This window comes from Ambystoma mexicanum, chromosome 5q (assembly GCF_040938575.1).
Source record: "Ambystoma mexicanum isolate Mex_15411 chromosome 5q, UKY_AmexF1_1, whole genome shotgun sequence".
NCBI classification, from domain to species: Eukaryota; Metazoa; Chordata; class Amphibia; order Caudata; family Ambystomatidae; genus Ambystoma; species Ambystoma mexicanum.
Window position 1 is genome coordinate 567306717 of NC_090933.1, and position 20876 is coordinate 567327592.

A 20876-nucleotide genomic window follows, 5' to 3' on the forward strand; every position below is an offset into this window, starting at 1 on the left:
GATTATGGCACACTTGATGGCCAGGGCCTCTAGTTCCAACACAGATACATTTTTTTCATGTGGGAACAGTTTGCGGCTTGTGAATACCATCGGGTCTTCCAATCCATTGCAAACCTGGAGCAGGAAGCTCCTAACCATGTAAGTGAGGCATCTGTTTGTAAGAAGAATTATTTAGAGAAGTCAACTACCTTTAGGATTGGTGTTCTGGCACAGAGTCTGTTTCAAGGTGTTGTAGCATATTTCATCCTCGTCATTCCAATGAAGTTTCTGGGTTTGGGCATTCTTACGTTTATCTATCAGCCCGGCTGTTATATCTGAAAAGGTGGGGATAAACCTACGGTTATATACTATTAACCAGAGAAAAGCTCTAAGATCTCTTTTGTTCTCGGGTGCTGGTGTATCTAAGACGGCTTTTACCTTCTCATGTTGGGGTTGTACATTCCCATTCCCTATGAAGAAGCTAAGGTATTTTACGGCTGACCGGGCCAATCTGCACTTAGCTCGATTAGCAGTTAGGCCAACGTTTCTGAGAACTTTCATGATGGTATAAAGATGGAAGAGACGGTCCTCCCAGGTCTTACTATAAAGGATATCATCAATATAGCCTCCAATGAAATCAGAATAAGGTTGTAGGATTTGATCCATGAGGCATTACAAAGTGGCTGGCACACTGTGTAAAGCAAAAGAAAGGACATTGAATTGAAACAGTCCTAGAGACATTGAAAACTTGGTCTTTTCCTTTTCTGCCCCATATACGGGAACTTGCCAGTACCCTTTAGTTAGATATAGGGTAGATAGAAAGGTGGCTGCTCTGGGTTTATCAATTAGGTCATCGATGCGTGGCATAGGTTAGGCTTGGGAGGATAGCTCAGGGGCAACGAGCTGGCCTTGGAAGCAAGAAACCACAGAGAAACACAGGTTCAATCCCTGTGTCCGTGCTTCGATACCTCTGGGTATTCTGCGCATTATAAATAACCTATCATATCATATCAAAGTCTGAAATAGCATTAACTTGATGGAAGTCTACGCAGAATCTCCTTGATTGGTCAAGGTTAGTGACCAACAAGATATGAGAGGACCATGGGCTTGAAGAAGGCTTGATAATATTGGCTTTCAACATATTGTTGACTTCCTCAATCACTATCTGTATTTGGGCTTCTGGTAATCTATAAGGTTTTAAATGAACCACTTTACCTTTGGGTGTTCTAATATAATGGTATGTTCCTTTTACTTTTCCTTGTTTTTTTGAGAATACATCAGGAAACAAGTCCACTACATCTTTTAGATATTCTTCTTGTTGGATAGAAAACTTGGGAGGAATTAAGTCAACGCTATTTATCTCTTCAGGACCAGACAAGCTAGTATTTTGGCATGGGTGGCTGATGGGCTAGCCTTCCACTCTTTCAAGAGATGTACGTGATATAAATGGATCTTCTGTTTTCTGTCTGGTTGGGCTACTTTATAAGTACAGGTTCCCATTTGTTCTATTATCCCATAAAATCTGTGTCACTTGGAGACAAGTTTGTTTTCTGAGGTCGCTAAGCAAGCCAAGTACTTTTTGTCCTGTGGAGAATGAGCTTAAATTCACTATTTTGTCATAAGCAGATGTTTGTTGTCTCTGAGCCTTTTTCATATGAGTATAAACTAAGTCTCAAACCTATTTCAGGTGTTCTCGCATTTGGGTGGCAGTCGGTGAGATGGGAATGGGGGCCTCCTCGTGTTCTTCCCAGGTCTCCCGGAGCATGTCCAGGACGTCTCTGGGTACTCTACCATAGAGAAGTTCAAAAGGATAGAAACCTTTTGTACCAATTTTCAGAAAATAAGCTTCAGAGTTTTATTGAATCTTTCTACCAAACCATCTGTTTGGGAGTGGTACACAGAGGCTCACAAGGTGGTAATGTGGAGTAGCTCTTTGACTTCGCATGAGCTTACTCATAAAATTCGACCCCTGGTCTGTTAGTATTTCCTTGGAAAGGCGACCCTGGAGAAATACAGTAGAAGATGCTTAAGGATCTGCTGTGTGGTATTAATTCGCATTGGGAATGCCTCGGATATCAGGTTGCATAATCCACTATCACAAGCACATATTTATTGCTTAGTCTGGATGTCTCTAAAGATCCAATTATATTCATATTAATTCTGGAAAAGGGGACTTGTATGATCGGCAGTGGGTTCAGAGGGGCAGGAATGGGGATGTGCATGCTAGTCTTTTGACAAATTTTGCACGTCTTGATGAAGGTCTTTATATCGGAGTGGATACCGGGTCAGTAAAACTTGCCACTAATATGCACCTGGGATTTAGATTGTTCTAAATGCCCTCCGGTAAAATGGAAATGCACCATCTCTAGTACAACCTTTCGGTGGCTCTTGGGTATTACCAATTGTGTTTTTACTAAACCTTCCGTGGAGGTCTCTTTTCTATAAAGCCACCCTTGTCTTAAGAAGCAAAAGGGAGATCCCTTCTCTATGCCTTCTCCTTCTGCAATTGCTTGTAGAAAAGCTTGAGCGAGAGATGGATCATTTCGCTGGCCAAAGGCTAGGTCAGGATAAATGGTAGGCTCTTCTCTTTCCCTTTTTTTGATGCTAAGAGACTTATCAGCTTCCCCAAAGCCTAAGTTACCTCTGTCTGTTTTATCTGGTTCTCTTTCTTTAAACTGAGGAAATGGAGCTCTCTCCAAGATTCTCTGGTCAATTTGATCTCCACAACGTACCTCAAAGGGAATCTCACCATGATTCTGTAGGTGAACCTTCACATCTCCCCAGAAGTCAGGATCAATAACGCCTGCTAAGACATATATCCCAAACTTCCTGCTAGGCCAGATTTCGGGGCCAATCTTATGTAGCACCTCAGAGGGGTTATCAAAACTAAGTCTGTAGGAATCAGTCCTCTTTTCCCTGGGGGAATAATAGCTTCCCTACTTCCACGGATATCAAACCCTGTTGATTCCTTGGTGTTGATCGAAGGGTTAGAAGATCTCCGGATAAGTTTTTGAAATTGTAGGGTTGCTCAATTCCTTTCAACTGAGTCACAACCCACTCTGACACCATATGTAAGGATCTCATGATGGCAACAGTAAAGACAGACACAAGTGATCAGAGTTCAAGGGTGTTTATTAAACTGTATAGGAAGGCTGTAAAAATGCCTAATCTAAGCCTGAATCTAAGATGGGAGCAAGCTATGACCGTCAAATAATAATAAGGCAGTCCTAATGTCGTCTTGCCATTCCTTAGAACTAAATACAAAAGAGTGTGCGATAATATTCAAAAGAAAGAAAGAAAGAAAGAAATAAAGAAAGAAAGAAATAAAGAAAGAAAGAAAGAAAGAAAGAAAGAAAGAAAGAAAGAAAGAAAGAAAGAAAGAAAGAAAGAAAGAAAGAAAGAAAGAAAGAAAGTGTTCATGAATGATAAATCAGGATGTGGTAGCCTGGGGTTCTTACTTCCCCATGTTTTGAGCACGGGACAAGGTGGGATTCCGGAGGACAGCACACACTTGAGCTTTCTCAGCACGAGCCAACAGTTCTGCTCGCAGCTATCAGGGCTTTCAGTGGTTAAGTCTCTTTTCTACAAAACATCCCTTGCCTCCAAGGACCTGATGTATTCAAAACAATAAATAAAAAGTTCCTTTCTGCATGTATGTTGGATGATGCCTGTTCACCCCTGGGTCCCCCTCTTCTAGTCTCAGACCCTTCTGAGATATCAGCCTTCCTCCATGGTGTTCACCACAGCTTCTCATCACAATCTCTTCTGTGACGTTTATAAATCTAATGTCTTTTTAAACAGTTCACTGTGAACATCCCTCTGCCAGGTTCACTTTTGTCAACACACTTTTCGTTGGGACTTCAGGCTTCACCCCCTTTTCATCGACATCCCTCCATTGGGTTCACTGTTGCCTACTTTTGGCAATCTGTCATGACTATAGGCCCCAGAACACAAAAACCACACCATCTAGTGATGGGGCAATGGGTCACTTGACTCACTTATGTCCCTTTGGGACCCATAAACACAGGGGCCCCTCAGTCCTGGTGCCTTTGGTGCCACGCTCATATAGAGATGCGAGCAGGAGCACTTTATTTCAGTGCAGGAGTGCTTTTACTTTACAAGAACTTTCCTGGAGCTGAAAGTCTTTATTCCAGAGAACATACTCATGTGCTGACTCATCGGGTGTGGCTCCCTAGTCCTGGTTTTCATGTGCTGACTCATCGGGTGTGGCAGGGTGTGGCAGGCAGGCTGAACCTGGTGGGCGTGGCTTCAGAAGCTCAGCAATATAAGCTGCTCCATCCTTAAGGCCGGTGGTTTGCGTTACTGTGCACTCGCGTGCAATGTGATGCTCACTGCCGCTTGGACCAGTTTATTTACCTTTGAAAGCAGGCGTTCTCTTGCATGCTCACCTCCAGGAAACCGGTGCTTCATCGCTTCATCTGCAGACTCATCTCCTGACACCCAGTGATCTTGATCCCGATGCCGCAGCACTGCACTCCGCATCCACGAACTCGGACCCTGTGAAGAAGAAGAAAGACAAGGTTAGAACATCCGTCCTAGGGCCTCGCCGCATTTGAACCCCATGCGCCCCTAGTTAACAACTTAACAGCTACTGTACCGCTGCAGCTTCGTTCTTCATTCCTTCCGGCTGCCGCCACGAGCTATGCGGCTTCTGCCAGGCCGGCAACATCACCAGCAAGGAAAGAAAACAAAAGAGCAAACATCAAAAGTGGAACGGATAGGAATACAAGACACCAAACTTTACAATACAACAAAAACAGACTAGGAAAGACAAAGGCAAACAGGAACACTTACCTGAAGTATAGTAGCTTAGTCGCAGCAGGACTGGACTACCACATGCAAGGGACCAGTGAAGGAACTCGGTCCAGATCACACAAGCGCCCCTGCCAGAAGCAGCAGGACGGAGTACTTGCCAAAACTAATCAACAGGTGAGCTTTCCAGGGACAGCACATCCCACGGTACCGCTGTTTGGGAGAAGGGGTCTGGAAGGGGATCAGGCGCACAAGCTGGCATACTCATATCCCCTATTCTCCATTCAGGAGCAGTCCCGAGCAGCATCACCTATTACCACCACACACTACATAAGTGCAGAGGGCGAAGTCGGACCCGAGTGACCTCACCGTCGGGAGGGCTGCAACTGTGCCCCAATGCCTCTGCAGAGAACAGGTGAGCCTAATAGAATGCAAAGCCTCTTCGAATCTCTGCCTGGGCATTATGGAAACTTCTGAAATGGACCAGTGGCCCGATTGCTGAGAGAGTTACGAGCTGAAGTTCATGCCTCAAGACAGGAAACCGATGTCCTAAGGAGGGATCTAATTGTGAACCGGGAGCAGACAGATGAACTAGCAAGGCAAATGCTCTAGGCACAGGCAGGCCAGGTCCTACTGCCGGGGTACGCCCCTCCTGCTGTGCCTCCACAGCCCACACCAGTACAGGTGGTTCTTCCAGGAGGGGTTCCCCTGGCCCCACCAGAACGGTTCACAGGTGATCCGAATAAGTACACCATCTTTATGACTCAATGTCATCTTTAATTCTTGTGCAGACCTGGGGCATTCCCCAAAAATCAAGCGAGAGTGGCATTTGTACTCTCATATTTGGGAGGTAGTGCAGCGGACTGGTCAATACTCTTGGTAAACCAGGATGATACTTTGCATCAAGACTTTGGAGGTTTCCAGCGTGAAATGGAGAAACTATTTGCATGGCATACTCAAGGGTGGGCTCTGGACAATGGACTGTTATCACTACGGCAGGTTCATCAAGACCTGCTAACATATATCACTTCCTTTAATCATCTAATAGCACAAACTAACTGGCCAGAGGAGAAAAGAACTATGCTCTTTTACCGAGGCTTGTGAGGGGAACTTAAGGACGTATTAGCCCAAGTAGTAAATCCCCCGGAAAGATGTGCTGAATACATTGACCTGACAGTGCAGCTCGATCACAGATTGCAGGAGCGGAAGATAGATTGGGCCAAGGTCGAGGGGCGGTTGGTCTATGTGCGACTCCGTGAGAATCAAACCAAATCACACGATCAGTCCGAGCCAATGCAAATCGGAGGCTTGCGGAGCCCACTCACCAAGGCAGAAAGGGAGAGAAGGAGACAGCAGCATCTTTGTTTGTACTGTTTGTTTGTTTGTTTGTTTGTTTATTTATTTAGTATAGCGCGCAAAACCCAGAGGTAACAGGGCGCAACAGAGATCAGGAAGATAGGATTACATAAAAACTTGGTTACAGAATAAGATAGGCATGAGAAAAAGAGCATTACATTTACAGTTACATTGTGTGGGATGTGCATATATACATATAATTGAGCGAAAGCTTACAAATTTACATAATTAGTGCTGTGCATGGGGGCAGTTCGGTTGCATTTACATATTTACATATTTAAGGCTGTGCATGGTAGTCAGGTTATTATCTGTGGTAAGGCAGGTCATTATCTCCGAGAATGCCCGGTGAAACCACCCAGGAAAGCAGTTGGAGCAACTGACAAGGGTGAAGAAGAAGAACAGGACTCGCAAACTCCAATGCCCGGCAAGCGTAGGTGTCCACTTGTTGAGCGGTGAAAAGGAACATACACAGACCTCAGATCTAGTCACCCCAGTGCTTCTGGTAAACCACAAGCAACCGTCGAAAATACATGCCTTGGAGGCATACATTGACAGTGGGGCTGTGGAAAATTACATGGACCAAGATCTGGCTACCCGGATAGGCCTTCCTCTCCGACAGAAGCAGGTTTTCGGAAAATGTCACAGCAGTTGATGGATCTCAGCTATCATGGGACCCAGTGACGCATTACACCAAGAAGGTCACGCTCCGTTGTCAGGGCATTCACCAAGAGGAGATCACCTTCGATCTCATCGGTGCTCCTCAGTTCCAGATGATATTGGGAATGCCCTGGCTGGAGACCCACAATCCCAGGATTGACTGGCGTAAACGAGTTCTGACCTTTCCACAAGACTGTGCCGACACCTGTTATAGCAATTCTCATTAAAAGGTCTTACCAATCCCGAAGAAAGAAAATATACTGGGCCTCACCAGTTCACTACCACCTGAATACCTGGATTACCAAGATGTCTTTCAAAAAGAGCAAGCAAACACCCTACCTCCACACAGACCATATGACTGCCAAATTGATCTGGTACCTGGAGCTCAAGTACCCTGCAGCTGGATTTATGCCATAACAGAACAGGAAAACCAGCATCTAAAACCTACCTTGATCAGTATCTGACAAATGGCTTCATTCATCCGTCCAAGTCCCCTGCATCCTCACCCCTTTTTTTGTGCACAAAAACTTGCATTGACTACAGAGCATTTAACCAGTTCACGGTAAAAAAACGGTACCCGTTACTGCTTATCCCCGAGCTTCTGGATCAAGTCAAAAATGCTCAGATATATCCAAAACTAGACTTACGAGGGGCCCACCATCTAGTAAGAGTTAAAAAAGGAGATGAGTGGAAGATGGCCTTTCGCACAAAAAATGGCCTTTATGAATATTAGTTTATGCCCTTTGGACTATGTAATGCCCCGGCGGCGTTCCAGTTTTAATGAATGATGTGCTCCGCGAACTGTTGGACGTCGCCGCTCTTGTCTATATTGATGACAATCTTATCTATTCGACCACCAAGGAGGACCATGTCAACAATGTCGGGGCAGTTTTGGAGAAACTGCGGCAACACTGACTATATGCCAAATTGGAGAAATGCTTCTTTCATGTGACAGAGCTAGAATTGCTCAGCTTCCAGGGACAGCACAACCCCCGATACCACTTTTGGGAGAAGGGGTCTGGAAGGGGATCAGGCGCACAAGCTGGCATACTCACGCCCCCTATTCTCCATGCAGGAGCAGTCTCGTGCAGCATCACCTATTACCATCAGACAACACATAAGTGCAGAGGGCGAAGTCCAACCAGAGCGACCTCACTCTCGGGAGGGCTGCAACTGTGCCCCAATGCCTCCGCAGAGAACAGGTGAGCCTAATAGAATGCAAAGCCTCTTCGAATCTCTGCCTGGGCATTATGGAAACTTCTGAAATGGACCAGTGGCCCGATTGCTGAGAGAGTTACGAGCTGAAGTTCATGCCTCAAGACAGGAAACCGATGTCCTAAGGAGGGATCTAATATTGAACCGGGAGCAGACAGATGAACTAGCAAGGCAAATGCTCTAGGCATAGGCAGGCCAGGTCCCACTGCCGGGGTACGCCCCTCCTGCTGTGCCTCCACAGCCCACGCCAGTATAGGTGGTTCTTCCAGGAGGGGTTCCCCTGGCCCCACCAGAACGCTTCGCAGGCGATCCGAATAAGTACGCCATCTTTATGAATCAATGTCATCTTCAATTCTTGTGCAGACCTGGGGCATTCCCCAATGATCAAGCGAGAGTAGCATTTGTACTCTCATATTTGGGAGGTAGTGCAGTGGACTGTTCAATACCCTTGGTAAACCAGGATGATCCTTTGCTTCAAGACTTCGGAGGTTTCCAGCGTGAAATGGAGAAACTATTTGCATGGCATACTCAAGGGTAGGCTCTGGACAATGAACTGTTATCACTACGGCAGGTTCATCAAGACCTACTAACATATATCACTTCCTTTAACCGTCTAATAGCACAAACTAACTGGCCAGAGGAGAAAAGAACTACGCTCTTTTACCGAGGCTTGTGAGGGGAACTTAAGGACGTGTTAGCCCAAGTAGCAAATCCCCCGGAAAGATGTGCTGAATAAATTGACCTGACAGTGCAGTTCAATCACAGATTGCAGGATCGAAAGATGGATCGGGCCAAGGTCGAGGGGCAGTCGATCTATGTGCGACTTCGTGAGAATCAAACCAAATCACACGATGAGTCCGAGCCAATGCAAATTGGAAGCTTGCGGTGCCCACTCACCAAGGCAGAAAGGGAGAGAAGGCACAGCAGCATCTATGTTTGTACTGTGGTAAGGCAGGTCACTATCTCCGAGAATGTCCGGTGAAACCACCCAGGAAAGCAGTTGGAGCAACTGACAAGGGTGAAGAAGAAGAACAGGACTCGCAAACTCCAATGCCCGGCAAGCGTAGGTGTCCACTTGTTGAGCGGTGAAAAGGAACATACACAGACCTCACATCTAGTCATCGCAGTGCTTCTGGTAAACCACAAGCAACCATCGAAAATACATGCCTTGGAGGCATACATTGACAGTTGGGCTGTGGGAAATTACATGGACCAAGATCTGGCTACCCGGATAGGCCTTCCTCTCTGACAGAAGCAGGTTTCGGGAAATGTCAAAGCAGTTGATGGATCTCAGCTATCATCTGACCCAGTGACGAATTACATCAAGAAGGTCACGCTTCTGTGTCAGGGCGGTTACCAAGAGGACATCACCTTCAATCTCATCAGTGCTCCTCAGTTCCAAATGATATTGGGAATGCCCTGGCTGGAGACCCACAATCCCAGGATTGACTGGCGTAAACGAGTTCTTATTTTTCCCCAAGACTGTGCCGACACCTGTTATAGCAAGGGATTCTCATTAAAAGGTCTTACCAATCCTGAAGAAAGAACTATACTGGGCCTCACCAGTTCACTACCACCTGAATACCTGGATTACCAAGATGTCTGTCAAAAAGAGCAAGCAAACACCCTACTTCCACACAGACCGTATGACTGCCAAATTGATCTGGTACCTGGAGCTCAAGTTCCCTGCAGCTGGATTTATGCCCTAACAGAACAGAAAAACCAGCATCTAAAAACCCACCTCGATCAGTATCTGACAAATGGCTTCATTTGTCCGTCCATGTCCCCTGTATCCTCACCCCTTTTTTTGTGCCTAAAAAGGAGGGAGACCTGAGAACTTGCATTGACTACAGAGCACTTAACCAGTTCACGGTAAAAAAGCGGTACCCATTACCACTTATCCCCGAGCTCTTGGATCAAGTCAAAAATGCTCAGATATATCCAAAACTAGACTTACGAGGGGCCTACCATCTAGTCAGAGTTAAAAAAGGAGACGATTGGAAGATGGCCTTCCGCATGAAAAATGGCCTTTATGAATATCAGGTTATGCCCTTTGAACTATGTAATGCCCCGGCGGCATTCCAATTTTTCATGAATGATGTGCTCCGCGAACTGTTGGACGTCGCCGCTCTTGTCTATATTGATGACAATCTTATCTATTTGACCACCAAGGAGGACCACGTCAACCATGTCCGGGCAGTTTTGGAGAAACTGCGGCAACACTGACTACATGCCAAATTGGAGAAATGCTTCTTTCAAGTGACAGAGCTAGAATTTCTCGGCTTTATTCTCACACCACGTGGTGTATGCATGGACACGCGCAAGGTAGACACTATCCTTAACTGGCCCTCACCGACATCCATAAAAGGAATACAGAGTGTGCCCGGGTTCACCAACTTTTATTGCTGGTTCATTCCCGGGTTCTCCCAGATCGTCCACCCAATCACCTCTTACTACGGAAAAATAAACAATTTCATTGGTCCGCAGAGGCAGAGAGAGCCTTCTAGGAGCTAAAACAAGCTTTTACCACAGCATCAATTCTACGGCATCCTCGGCCAGAAATACCATACGTGGTCGGAACTGCTGCTTCCAACATAGCAATGGGAGCAGTCCTGTTACATTGAGACCCCGAAACAGCTCAGTTGCATACCATGGCATACTGGTCTCGCACGTTTTCAGCCCTTGAATTAAATTATGCAAACACTGATAAAGAACTTCAAGCAATTAAGGCAGCGTTCTTCTTAGAGCTAGACATGCAGTCACCGTCGTCACGGATCATCGCAATTTACAATATATGAAGACCCCTAAAGCGCAATCATCACGCCAGCTTCACTGGGCTGTCTTCTTTGCAGAATATGACTTCGTCATCATTATAGACCTGGAGTACGCAATGGAAAAGCGGACGCCCTGTCTCGCATGAGTGAGGGAGAAGAGGCATTCACTACACCAGACCCCGTGGCCATCATCCCTGAAGGACGAATCCAAGGCCTGATTGCCGCAACCACCACTCTAGACAACTTAAAATCTGACCTGAAACACTTGATAAGTCCAACAGTGCAACAGGAATGGCTAGGGAAGGGAGACCGGTATACGATCGTAGACAACCTACCATACTACCCAGGACAATTTCACATCCCAGATACAAATAAAACATTACAGAATCAAATAATTGCAAACTATCACTATTCATTAGTAGAAGGGCATCTGGGAATAGCCAAAACCCAAGCTAAAATTTAAAAAAAAATACTGTTGGCCAACTTGGCGAAAGGACATTGTCCAGTCATCGCAACCTTTGGCACCTGTGCACAACACAAGTCCCAAAAACAAAATCCTGTGGGTCTGCTATGTCCTTTAGAAGTACCCCCATCACCTTGGCATAGGCTGTCAATGGATTTTATTACAGAGCTTCCCTCCTGTAACAGATACAATGCCATCTTAGTCGTCGTAGATCTGTTTTCCAAAATGGCCCACTTTATTCCCCTGAAAGGTCTCCCAACCGCTTCTACTCTGGCTACTGTGTTTTTGGAACAGATTGTCCGGCTACATCGGTTTCCATCAATATTGATATCAGACCGAGGAACTCAGTTTGTCTCTGCATTCTGGAAAGGTGTAAAATTTCCAAAATCGACCTCTGGTTATCTACAAGCATCACCCCAAACCGACGGCCAGACCGAATGGACTAACAAGACCCTGGAGCAATACATAAGGTGTATGTTTGAGGATACCTGGAGGACATACTTTGGTTAGCAGAATACGCATATAACAACTCCATTCACAGCAGTATGGGACAAAGCCCATTTTATATAGTGTACGGTCAACATCCACGGACATCCGTTTTTGACCCACTCAAATCATTAGAAATGCCCGCTGTAACGACCTTACACAAAACCATCACCCAAGTTTTTAAGGAAGCAGCAGAGCATCTTGCCAGAGCCAAATAGAAACAGAAGCAGTTTGCGGATTGACACCGAAGGGAAGCTCCCAACTACCAAGTCGGAGACAAGGTTTGGTTAGCTTCCAAAAACATTCCCCTGAAAGGAACATGGGCGTTTTCTGTCCCAGATATCTGGGACCCTACACTATGAAGACTATGATCAACCCTGCGGCCATGAAATTAGAATTACCAGCCCACATGCAGATCCACCCGGTGTTTCATGTCTCTCTCCTAAAACCATTGAGACCAGGTACGTGGATCGATACTCCACCGGATCCCGAAATAGTTGAAGGAGAACCAAAATATGAAGTTAAAAGGATCCTAGAATCTTAGATAGTCCAGTCCAAGTTATACTAGCTTATACACTGGAAAGGTTATGGACCCCAAGATCGAACCTGGGAACCCAGTGAGCATGTTCACAATCCATGATCAATCAGGCAGTTCCACCGCAATAACCCCACTAAAACAGGGCCGGGAGGGAACCACCAATGAGAGTGACCACAGGCCCCAGAACATAACAACCACACCATCTAGTGATGGGGCAATGGGTCACTTGACTCACGTATGTCTCACGTATGTCCCTTTGGGACCCATAAACACAGGGGCCTTGGCTGGACTCAGTCCTGGCGCCTTTGGCGTCAGGCTCATATAGAGATGTGAGCAGGAGTACTTTATTTAAGTGCAGAAGTGCTTTTATTTTACAAGAACTTTCCAGGAGCTAAAAGCCTTTATTCCAGAGAACATCCTTATGTGCTGACTCATCGGGTGTTGCTCCCTAGGCCTGATCTTCATGTGCTGACTCATCGGGTGTGGCAGGGTATGGCAAGCAGGCTGAATCTGGTGGGCGTGGCTTCAGAAGCTCAGCTATATAAGCTGCTCCATCCTTAAGGCCGGTGCTTTGCGTTACTGTGCACTCGTGTGCAATGTGACGCTCACCGCCCCTTGGACCAGTTTACTTAACTTTGAAAGCAGACGTTCTCCTGCATACTCCCCTCCAGGAAACCGGTGCTTCATTGCTTCATCTGCAGACTCATCTGCTGACATCCAGTGACCTTAATCCCGACGCCACAGCACTCCACACCCACAAACTCGGACCCTGTGAAGAAGAAGAAAGATAAGGTTAGAACATCCATCCTAGGGCCGTGCCGCATTTGAACCCCGCACGCCCCCTAGTTAACAACTTACCAGCTATTGTACTGCTGCAGCTTTGTTCCTCATTCCCTCCGGCTGCCGCCTTGAGCTCCGCAGCTTCTGCCAGGCCGGCAACTTCACCTGCAAGGGAAGAAAGCAAAAGAGCAAACATCAAAAGTGGAACGGACAGCAATACAAGACAACAAACTTTACAATACAACAAAAACAGATGAGGAAAGACAAAGGCAAACAGGAACACTTACCTGAAGTATAGTGGCTTAGTCGCAGCAGGACTGGACTACCACATGCAAGGAACCAGTGAAGGAACTCAAGCTAGATCACACAAACGCCCCTGCCAGAAGCAGCAGGACGGAGTACTCGCCAAACCTAATCAACAGGTGAGGTTTCCTGGGGCAGCGCATCCCATGGGTACCACGGTTCGGGAGAAGGGGTCTGGAAGGGGATCAAGTGCACAAGCTGGCATAATCACTCCCCCTATTCTCCATGCAGGAGCAGTACCTAGCAGCATTACCTATTACCACCAGTCACGACATAAGTTCAGAGGGCGAAGTCGAACCCGACCTCACCCCCAGGAGCGCTGTAACCGTGCCCTAACGCCTCCGCAGAGACCAGGTGAGCGCAAGACAATCACACAATTCCTTGAACAGTTCTTACGATGCATGATTTACTTCCCTTAGTTTTATAATCAGCTGCCGGTCATAGACATTCGACTGTACAGACGATTTTACTAGTCTCCTGTAAGACCACTTTGACCCCTTTCTCACACCTCTGCCAATGCCTTCTGGTAACAGTAGTTTCAACAATAGAGTAATTCCCCAGAGTTTCCAGAGTGAGCACCCACGTGATGCCTGGCTCTTCTGTAGCGGTTTCCCCCTCTTCCGTATTAACAGTTCTTTGTGCTTTCTTCAATTAGCCGTTTGGTACTTTTGTTCAACACAGTACAGTTTCTTATCAGCTCTCCCCTTGACTCACTGGCTGTGATGAACCACTTTGCTTTTCTTCTCTCTGGAGTGAAGGACGGCACCACAGTGGTAAGTGTCTCTCCCCGGCTCGGTTACCAGCGGATGAGAACCCATGTACCATTGACATCTGCTGCAGCACACGTCGGGTATTGGTCGCTGTCTTATGATTGCTTCCACAGAGGTTGCACGGGCTTGTGTTGGAAAGGGTAAGGTTGTGTCTCTCCTTGTCACCCTTTCGATTGTGGCCACCTTTCTCCTCCTCTTCAACTTCCGTGCTGGGTTAGCTCTCTCGTCATGGGGTCTGCTTTGATCATATTGTGCTCCACGTTTTATCCCTGTGGGGAAGGGAAAGGGCCATCAGGTGTGCGTGATTCTGGTCAATTGCCTGACTTTGCCTGACCTTTGTGTTGGGACATGACAGCTAAACAGCTCTGGTGTTTGTCCGTCTTCTTTCGTAGTGTGCAAAAGTGTTCGTATCAGAAAGGGGTTTGGGGGATTTGAGTCTCCAATGTGGTAGGATGGGGAAAATGTGTTGTAAGAAGGGGGATACCGAGTCTCATCTGTCGGTGTCCCACTTCCACTCTCAGAGGACCCGCATCCAGCTGATCCTCCTGCACTTGTCCACCTCGGGAACTGCAACCAATAGCGATGGGTGTGTCCTGGCCACCTGGATGATAGATCCCCAGGGACTAGTCAGGGAGACACCTTCAGGATTCTCACACATGGTACTCAGCAGTAGACATCAAAGAATAAACATAAATCAAAGTTTGTAGTTGTTTGTTGTAGGTGTGATATTCTTTGCCAGAAGTTCTACTGTGAGTTTCCAGAAGGCTCTTAGGTTTGTTTCTAAAGTTCTGAAGAAATAAGCGATGGCAAGTGAGTTTGGTAAATAAGGGGGAGCATGTTCTCTCTTTACCCTCTCTATGTAGTATCAACACAAGCATAAACAACGGCAAGCTCTGAAAAGCAGAAGCACAATATTTAGTAGGCCAAGACACAAACAAAGAAATCCAAGATCGGTAGGCAGCTACAACACACAGGGAATACCTAGTGTTATCCTGTTTGATCAGTTTTTATATTTGGTTTAAACATAAACAGTTACAATATTCCTTCTCTTTTGTAGTGTTGATTTTTGAAAATCTATGCACTGTCTTTGGAGATTAGAAGTAGACTACATCACACTGGGCTGTGTGTCCTGAAGAAAGCTCAGAGGGGATGATGCAAATGCAATCTGAAATAAATGAAAGTTTACCTTTGAGCTGGAAACACTAGTGTGTCGACCAGTACCGTGTACTTAATCACATAGTTACTTACTACACTGATATTTCTGTACATATGCACATGACAGACTGTATGTGAACAATATCCCGAGTGTGGGTTGTGTTATTCTATTGATTGTCATGCGCTATTATAGACATGTTTGACATTTGGAATATGTCAGAGCTTGCTTCTTCTCAGCGCAGCGGCAGCACAAACGCGGCTAGAACACCTCCCTCCCCGTCAGGTCTTGGCACCTGGGAGCAATCAACACAGGCCACCTTGACCCTTGGGGAAAAGAGGGTTAGGGTCCGATGGTTGGATGGGTAGAGGATGATTAGGAACACCGGGAAGAGGGAAAGGGAGAGGTTGTGGATGGGAATGGGGAAGAACAGGGTAACATGCTCCTCAGCTCCGGCTCCTGTATCCGGAGTTCTCCGCCCTTTCTCTCTTGCACTCACTTGCAGTTTCACTTTATGCCAGGTGAATAGGGCCTTTGTACTGGAGCCCCTGACCAGTTACAGTTTCAGTTTACATTCAATCATGCACACTGTTATGCCAGAGAGGTTAGGCCTTTGTACTGGAGCCCCCAACCAGTTACTGTACTTGTTAGGTTACGTTTTCATGTAAAACACCATCACAATCCCCACATTACATCATGGAGGAAAAACACTGTCTGCATTAACACCATGCAGAAAGGAATACACTGGACCCCCGTTCTAAACGTGCCCTTAATAAACAATTTAGATTGCACTTAGCTTCGGCACTGCTGGGTGAGTTTTCTGGCCTCTTCGTGCTGTTTGGACCACTATGGCATTCACAACCTCAATTGCGCTGCAAGAGGCAAGATAAAAGTCAGTATTGGAACGCACACATACGCGGGCTCGTTGTCTGGGCTAATCATTCAGAGTTAACAATTCTGCTCTACGGAGTCAAAGTCAAAACACATGCAGGAGGCACGCTTCATCTAGGATCACAATCGCGTGTTAATGATGTCTCATGCTGGGTTATTGAGCGGAGCGCCATGCATTCCTAAACTGCTTCGGGCGCGATTCCTGTACGGAAGTCCAAACGCGACTTCTTATAACAACAGCTTCAGCACAATACAGCCGGAACGTGCACTCGGCTAAAGTACTTATCTTATTAGTCACGCGGGGCCTGGGGAGGGCTGACAGGCGGCGGGGTGCCCCGCGTAGGCTTGCAGACAGGCGCTCAGGCTCTGCACGTCCTTCCTCTCTGCTGGCCGGAATCACAAGCGTGGGATTTCGGGCGCAGTTCGCGCATGCGCATTAGCGCGGGCGTTGCTGCCTTCGTCCCAGCAGGCCTGTGCCACGCACGGCCTGCTGGGAAATGTAGTACTTGGGCTGTCCTTGGTCCCTGAGGCTGATTTCTGTAAAAGGGATGAAGGACACGCCTGGAATATTGTGTGGGTTGAGTCCTGCGTATTACAAGGGCACCCACCACACCATCAGAGCCCCTACCAGCCCCAGTCCTGACAGTACTCCCCCTCCCACCGGCAGGCCCAGGCTTAGATGGATTCGACAAATGAAAAAGGCGAAGGAGCCGAGGAGCATGGATGTTTTCGGCGGGTTCCCAGGACCTATCTTCTGGGCCATACCCTTTCCAATCTACCAAGTTAAAGGGTTTACTCCGTGTATAACGGGAATCAAGGATTTTGTGGACTTCAAACTCGGGGTGTCCATTAACTTGAATGGGAGGAGGTTTCTTGGTTCTGGAAGTGGCTGGGGCTGGTTTGAGCAAAGCAATGTGGAACACTGGGTGTACTTTCATGTGTGCGGGTAAAGTCAATCTCACAGCTACTGGACCCACCAATGCTTGTATGGGAAAAGGGCCGATGAAACGGGGCATGAATTTCCGTGAACCCTGTAGCCGGAGATGACAAGTAGAAAGCCACACCCTGTCCCCAACTTGGTATTGTGGACCTGGCCGCCTTCCCTTGTCTGCTTGATGTTTGTAAGCTTCTTTAGCTGCATTTAAGTTAACCTGTACTGAATGCCATATTTCCTCGAGTTGTTTTTTCTTCTCGGCAGCTGCTGGCACCTCCGGTATGTGTCCCAGGAGAACTGGCTGAAAACGGGGATGAAACCCATAATTACTGTAGAAAGGAGTCGTTTTGGTTGATGTATGTATCGTGTTGTTATATGCTAATTCTGCAAGCCAAATAACGTCTGCCCAATTTTCCTCTTTACCAAGTGTTAGGCACCGGAGGTATTGTTCTAGAGTCTGATTCAACCTCTCCGTTTGCCCGTCTGTTTCTGGATGATAAGCGGTGGAGAGTCATATGTCCATACCTATGGATCTACAGAAGGCCTGCCAAAATCTTGACGTGAACTGCGGACCTCGATCAGAGACGACAATGTGCGGCAAGCCATGTAGGCGAATGACATGCTGCAAGAACCGGTCCGCCAGTGTACTGGCTGATGGCGTTCCGGTGCATGGTATAAAATGAGCCATTTTGGTCAGATAATCCACCACTACATAAATTGCGTTAAACCCTTGACTAAGCGGTAGATCCACAACGAGATCCATTGACACAGAGTGGCGTTGGTAAGGGCTGTAGAGTTCCTGATGGCCGTTGATGATCTGCTTTGTTTCTGAGGCATGTTTCGCACTGGGTTACATACATATGGACATCTTTAAGCAAGGATGGCCACCAGAAGTGGCGTTTAACTAACTCAATGGTCTTTACCTTCCCAGGGTGGCCCACGAATGAGGAGTCATGACACCATTTAATGGCTTGTTGGCGCAGGGGTATCGTGGGTAAATACAAGGCCGATTTATAAAAGGGCAATCCTTCCTTAATGGTCTGGTCCTTATTCTGGCGAACTCATTGAACTAATTGCTGTGCAGACAATGCTTTTCTTACATTATCGAAGACCGCATCCACAGCTACACTTCCGATAACACGACCGGGATTCACCATTGGCTTAAGTTCTTCCACTCTCACGGTGGATTGGTCGGGATCTGTTCTGGATATCTTGATAGAATGACTGCTTTTCGATTTTCAACTCCTGGGCGATAGGTTACCACAAAATCATTATCCGAAAACTGCGTGGCCCATTTTAGCTTCCTGGGGCTGAGAGATTTTGCTGATTTTAAGAACTGTAGATTCCGATGGTCAGTATAAATGGTTACTGTATGTTGAGCCCCCATAAGGTAATGTTGCCATTCGTCGAACGCCGTCTTTATGGCCAACAGTTCTTTGTCGGCTATGGCGTAGTTTTGTTCTGCGGGCAATAACATCCGGGAGTAATAGGCAACTGGGTGTAATTGTCAGTTTTCCCTTCGTTGTGAAAGAATGGCCCCCACAGCGTAACTTGCAGCGTCCGTCTCGACAATGTATGGTTTGGTTGGATCAGGATGCATTAACACTGGAGCGGTAACGAAAGCCTTTTTTAGAGCATGAAAGCCTGCCTCGGCCGCTTCGTTCCAAGAATAGGTTACTCACTTTCGTAACAGTCTAGTCATGGGCTGTACCTTTTTAGCAAATCCGTCTATGAAGCTAAGATAAAAATTGGCAAAGCCAAGAACAGTTTGAATATCCTTTACTGATTTTGGTGAGGACCAATCCAGAATGGATTGTACTTTCTTCCTGTCCATGGTGACTCCTTGAGGTGACAGAATGAACCCCAAAAACTCAACAGTGGATTGATGGAACTCACACTTCTCGAGTTTGGTGAATAGTCGGTGCTCTCGAAGCCTCTGTAGAACTGCCCGGATGTGTTTTTGGTGGTCCTCCAGGTTTTGGGAATAAATCAAGATGTCATCGATATAGACCACTGCGAACACGTCCAGGTAGCCGCGAAGTACTTCATCCAGAAAATGCTGGAACGCTGCTGGGGCATTGCATAGCCTGAACGGCATAACCTGATATTCATACAGGCCGAATTTTGTCCGGAATGCCGTTTTCCACTCATCACTGTTGCGTACCCTCACCAGATGATAGTCCCCTCGAAGGTCCAGTTTGGTGTATATCGTTCACCCGCGCACCTGGTCCAACAACACTGGAATCAAGGGCAGGGGGTAGTGGTTCTTGATGGTAATCCTGTTGATCACCCTGTAATCAATACATGTTCTTAGGTCTCTGGTCTTTTTGGGCACGAAGAACAAGGGGGAGGAGACTGGGGATGTAGAGTGCCGGATAAATCCATTTGCCAGATTTGTTTCTATGTAGTCTTTCAGGTATTTGTTCTCTGCTTCAGTGAGGGCATATATCCTACTACAAGGAAGCACTGCCCCTGCTTCCAAATCAATCCGGCAGTCAAACGGCCGATGTGAAGGTAGGGTTTCGGCGGCGGCTTTGCTGAAAACATCCCGATATTCTTGATATGCCTTTGGTACTTCTGAAAGTGCACTCCCTGCCACGTACTGCGAAACTGACTGTGAGAAAGACACTGAACAGTGTTCTTGACAAAAGACGGAATCAAATGTGACTGAACCGGCGTTCCAATCCACCTGTGGGTTGTGAAGTCGCAGCCAGGTCAATCCCAGGATGAACCCGAATTGAGAGGCCGCTATCACATCAAAGCTAATTATTTCCTGGTGGGTGGTACCAATCTTTAGATGCAACGGTTTGGTTTGCTGAGTCACTGGTCCTGAGACTAATGGGGATCCGTCCACGGACTTCACTTCTTCTGGTAGAGTCTTAGCACATAATGGAAGACCCATTTTCTGAGCTAACTGAATGTCCACAAAGTTACCTGTGGCGCCCGAATCCACCATTAGAGTGACGGGTACCCGTTGTTCTTGGCAGTGCAAATATCCGATTACTGTGATATGGGCTTCTTGGGTAGTATGCACATTTGCCAAAATCAGTGGGGTGTTTTCTGCTCCGCTCGCTCCTACCACCCTCATGGGCGAGCTTTCTCATTTCCCGAAGGCCCTCCTTTAGCAGGCTTAGTAGGACATTCTCGCACGAAGTGCCCTGCTTTTCCGCAATATAGACATAATTTGTCTCTTCGCCTCTTTTCCTTTTTCTCTTTCGTCAGAGGCCCTCGCACCGAACCGATTTGCATAGGTTCCTCTGTTCCCTTCTCCACTGCTCTGGTTAGTTTTTGCTGGTCCAATCTCACAATAGGCTTATTGTCCCATTTTCGCTTGTCCTGCCGCCGCTCACTCTGCCTTTGATCCAGCCTGAGTGCTAGGTCAATCATCGTGGAACAATCAACAGGTTGAGGATTTACTTGAGCCATGAGGTCCTTTAAGTCCTCCCTTAGACCCTGATAGAACAGAGCCATTCTTTTCTCCTGTGGCCAGTCTGTTTCCATGGCCAGCCAGTTAAATGCAGTTACTTAAGACACCAAGTCTCTGCTCCCTTGCCTCAGCGTCAGTAGTTCTCTGTCTTTAATTAAACGAGCCCTTAATAAACAATTTAGATTGCACTTAGCTTCGGCACTGCTGGGTGAGTCTTCTGGCCTCTTCGTGCTGTTTGGACCACTATGGCATTCACAACCTCAATTGCGCTGCAAGAGGCAAGATAAAAGTCAGTATTGGAACGCACACATACGCGGACTCGTTGTCTGGGCTAATCATTCAGAGTTAACAATTCTGCTCTACGGATTCAAAGTCAA